General features: G+C 45.5%; 1 long non-coding RNA gene across 1 annotated transcript in view; it reads left to right on the top strand.

Annotated features, from left to right (window-relative positions):
- Positions 1-2139: 2139 nt before the first annotated feature.
- LOC103253872 overlaps positions 2140-4719 on the top strand; it is a 3374-nt gene continuing 794 nt past the window's right edge. The window contains exons 1-2 of the long non-coding RNA XR_503914.1: positions 2140-2220; positions 4023-4149. This is a non-coding gene — a long non-coding RNA (uncharacterized LOC103253872). The remainder of the gene's footprint in view (positions 2221-4022; positions 4150-4719) is intronic.

The raw sequence follows: 4719 nt of genomic DNA, 5'->3' as shown, positions 1-4719 counted from the left end.
CAGCCGACCAGGAGTCATTCAGATGCCAGAGTTCCCAGCATGTGCCTGGAATGACTGCACATTCCACTCCTCACTCCAACATCGGTACAGGGAGGCAACTCAGCCTTTAAATCCTGCAAGTAAAAACGTGCTTTTCTTGCCTCCTGCAACCCCGTTTGATCGCATCTCCCGTCAATCAAGATCAGAGAGGTGGGATCCGGAGCCTCATCCAATCAGTGATGCTGACTCGGAAACTGTCCAATCAGAGCATAGCCGGAAGTGAGAGGTTGGCTTCTGTGCGCTGGCCATGCTCTTTGTATCTTGCACTGCGGAAGTGCAGAATCGTCTCGAGAGAGCTGTGTGTTTTCAATTCAGTCACTGTTGCCCTGTGGCCAGCAGGTCCTGGGAGTCCGTAGGGAGGACGCCTGGACACCCGGAATACAGCAGATGATGAGTATTCGAGCGGGTGGGAGAGGGGAAGCGGGGATGGACCCAGATGACGCGACTGTGAAGGACCGGCTCACACCTCAGCTCTGAGCCTGGACCCGTGCCCGCGGGTGTCTCGGCCTGGTCCCCTCGGCGCAGGGTGGGGCTGGGCTGGGACCCTGGTGTCCTTTCCCAGCGGAGACCTCACCCACCTAACCCTCTCCAAACAGCCCCACTCTCCAGGAGTTCGGGACTCGGGAGGGACGTGGGGAGGATCCGACCCGCGTGGGAGGCCCATGGGAGGAGGGGGAGACTGGTCCAGGCACTGTCGGCTCTCTCCTCCCCAAGGTTAAGCGGAGGCTGCATCACAGCCTAAGGGGTTCCCTTGGGTCAACAATGAATTGTGAGTTCAGAAGTCCCAGCCAGATCTCATGTTGTGGAGTCCCTGGAGAGCCTGGGGGGAAAGGCTTTGAGAAAGGGCAAGGGGAAGCCGAACATAGGCAATTGCTGGTGGGTGACAGCTTGGCCCTCTCCTGACTTGGACTATCCAGGTGGACATTCCCAGGGTATGTCATCAGGGTCCTTGGCAGTTGGTGTCATCAGGGGCAAACCCTGTTCTGCTTGTAGCAAGATAGTAAGTCAACGCAAGAAGCTGGAGCAGGGTCTCTGATTTTATTGAGGAAGGACATAAAAATGCAAGAAGATGAGGGGTCGGTGTCCTAAAGACCCCTCTTGGGTCGTGTGTGCTTTTTTTTGATGTTTATTCAGGCTGGGGGGCAGAGGGGGAGCAAGACCAAGAGGTTGCTTAGACCTGAAGCCATTTGGGCAATGAGAAGAGTCCTGGAAAGTGGTGAATCTCTTTTTCCTTGGTTCACAGTCTCCTTGTTCCTTTATTTAACAAAATAGAGTTAGTGCCTTTACTCCCACTTTCCCAGTTAGTCTGGAGAGCTGCATACTTGTACCTACTTTATCTTGCCAACATCTCAAAAATATTTTATCTGTGTGAAAGCTCACAATATGCCAGAGATCCCTCCTCAGTCTAAAACGGACGTTTTATCAGACGTTTGATAGTTGACTGTCCCATTTGTGGTTGATTAACTCTAAGTGGTTTTTGTTTTTTAGTTGGAATCTCACTCTCATCCATGCTGGAGTGCAGTAGCAATCTCATGTCTATCACAGCCTCGACCTGCTGGGTTCAGGTGATCCTTCTGCCTCAGCCTTCCAAGTACTTGGAACTACAGGCACATACCACCATGCCAGGCTAATTTTTTGATTTATTGTAGAGATGAGGTCTCGCCAAGTTGTCCAAGCTGGTCTCGAGCCCATGGGCCCAGGCAGTCCTCTCATGTTGGCTTCCCAAAGTGCTGGGATTATAGGAATGAGCAACCACACCCAACCCGTTTTTATTTTTTAAAGTTAGTAATTTTCAAGAAATCAATTTTAGATTGGCAACTGGTTACTGGGCACATTTAGACACGTCACTGTTGTTGAAGGGACAAGGCAGAAATGATTTCTGTCCTCTTGATGATCTTACACTTGGGAAGGAAGTAAAACTATCCCAAAGGACAAGGTAATCCCACCTCAGGGAGATAGTGGAAGAATCCACAAATCAGAAGGAACCTCAGGCACTTGGAAGACTAAGTGTTGGGACTCCCAAGAGTGTGGTAAGACTGATTAAAAATAAATACATTCAATGTAATTTTAAAATTAATAAAGGCATATTTTCAAAATGTAGGTGTGACTTGATTCGATAATCTCACCTAAGAAGAAATCCCAGAGAAGTAGGAGGAAAAGAAAAAAATGGCTGGTTCTCAGGTAAATGTGCCCAGGACAGAAAAATGTCTGTGTTTAAAAATTGCAAAGGTTCCTGCTGTCCTTGTGATGGTCCTGCCTAATAAATCTGTTTCAATTATTTTTGTCCTTCCTGTTATTTTCAGTGGGTCTGTCAGACACTGCTACATGGCTTCCTCCATCCTCTTCTTCCATACTGCTTAGATGCCATGAACTATTCTCACCATGAATCTATGACCTGCAGTATTCAAAATGTTCCCTTGTGACTGGGTAACATGGGAAGGCACGGATACCTAAGATTCCCACTGGTGATGGTAGATCTTCAGATCCTAGTTAAGGATGGGAACATGTAGTGTTTTTTATCTTTTTTTTTTTTTTTGAGTTGGAGTCTCCTCTGTCACCCAGACTGAAGTGTTTAGGCACACTTATAGCCACAACAGTGGGCTCAGTTGATCTATCAGCCTCAGCCTTCCAAGTAGCTGGAACTACAGGCATGAACAACCATGCCCAACTAATTTTTTGATTTATTGTAGGGACGAGGTCTCAAGTTGCCCAGTCTGGTCTCACACCCATGGGTTGAGGTAGTACATGCACCTCCCAAAGTGCTGAATTTATAGGCATGAGCCAAGTGCCCAGCCAAAACAAGTACGATTAAAGTTCTGTCTGGATGCTCCATCTGCTCCATGGAGAACATGGTTAATAAAATGCACATTAAACAGGGTGGCAGTTACTATCCAGAATAACGCAGGAAATTCTGGAAAAGAATAATTAGAAGACACTTGTTCTCTGGGATGCTAAAAACAAGCAATATAAATATACTTTTGGAGATTGCTTGCTATGGGAAATACCTGTAGGCTGATTTCTGCATACAACATGTTTCTTTATTATTAAACTGAGTCTACAAGTTACTATATTGGTCAGGTGTGGTGGGTCAGCCAGTAATCTCAGAATTTTGGGAAGCTAAGACAAGAGAATTGCCTGATGCTGGGTTTGAGACCAGCCTGGGCAACTTATGAGACCTCATCTCTACAATAAATCATAAAAACTAGCCAGGCATGGATGTGTACATCTGTAGTTCCAGCTATTTGGAAGGCTGAGGCGGAAGGATCACCTAAGTACAGTGGGTCAACACTGAAGTGGCCATGAGCGTACCTCTGCACTCCAGCCTAGGCAACAAGAATGAGACTCATCGCAAAAAATAATAATAAATTACTATATCTTGTGGCCAATAAGATCTCAGCATGGATTTTGTGTTGTACCTGTGTCCCTTGGCACCTGATAACAATTTGTCCCAACTACTTGGGAGGCTATGGAGAATTTTTTACCCAGGAGATAGAGACTGCAATGAGCTGTGATATGCCACTTCACCCTAGCATGGGCAAGAATTAGACCCACCAACTGAAAAAAAACTGTAGAACCTCAAACTAACCCTGTGTCCCCTGAATCAAAATTACATTAAAAAAAGTTCAATTCATTGTTGTACATATAAAACTTCATGAGGACCTTACAATTCACTGGGAATTTTCTACCCAAGCAGTATATGCAAATTATTCTGTGTGATGTAAATATCTCATTGAAAAATGTATGTGCCTATGTTGGTGTCCAAATTTATGCTGTATCAGTCACAAGAGCGGAGTGTCCACACTGGCTGAGTGGATTTTATTTGAAATTCTCAGACTTAATGCATTAGAGAATATTTCTGTGTTACAAATTATCTTATTGCATAATTCTAGTTGTTGTATCACCTGAACCCTGTTCTCTTCACTCTGGATTTACCTAGAAGCCATGGTCACTTGGTAAATATGTTTTGTGGTTGCTATTTTCAGAGGCTGTTGACATTCAGGGATGTGGCCATAGAATTCTCTCAAGAGGAGTTGGTATTCCTGGACCCCACTCAGCAGATATTGTACAGGAATGTGATGTTAGAGAACCACAGAAACCTGGTTTTTCTAGGTGAGGACAGTTTTAAAACACAATCCCTATTTCATATTAAGGATTTCATGGCTTTCCTTTGTAAAATGTTTTCTGGGAATTTCTGCTGTCCACAAATGAGTTTCAGATTCCTGTTATCAAAGAAAAGTTGGTAATTTGTCATAAAAAAAATTAGAGCGGTTTCATTTTGACAAGAAGCACTCTCTATTTTATTTATTTTATTTTTATATTTTTTGAGTTGGAGTCTCACTCTGTCACCTAGACTGGAGTGCAGTGGCCACTCCCGGCCACCGCAGCCCCGACCTGCTGGGCTCCGGTGATCCTTCCACCTTAGTTTTTCAAGTAGCTGGAACAACAGGTGTGCGCTACCACGCCTGGCTAATTTTTGATTTATTGTAGAGATGAGGTCTCCCCAAGTTGCCAAGGCAGGTCTCGAACCCACTGGTTCAGGCAATCCACTCACCTCAGCCTCCCAAAGGCATGGTTAATCACATCAACTTTCTTCAAGGGTGCCTTAAAAACATTTGGGTTAAGCTGGGCTCGGTGGCTCAGCCTGTAATCCCGCACCCTTGGGAGGCTGAGGTGAGTGGA

Source organism: Carlito syrichta, unplaced genomic scaffold (genome assembly GCF_000164805.1).
Source record: "Carlito syrichta isolate Samal-C Ts95f unplaced genomic scaffold, Tarsius_syrichta-2.0.1 Scaffold255670, whole genome shotgun sequence".
Lineage (NCBI taxonomy): Eukaryota > Metazoa > Chordata > Mammalia > Primates > Tarsiidae > Carlito > Carlito syrichta.
The sequence above is the reverse complement of the archived record's forward strand: the minus strand, read 5'-3'. Positions and strand labels throughout refer to the sequence as shown.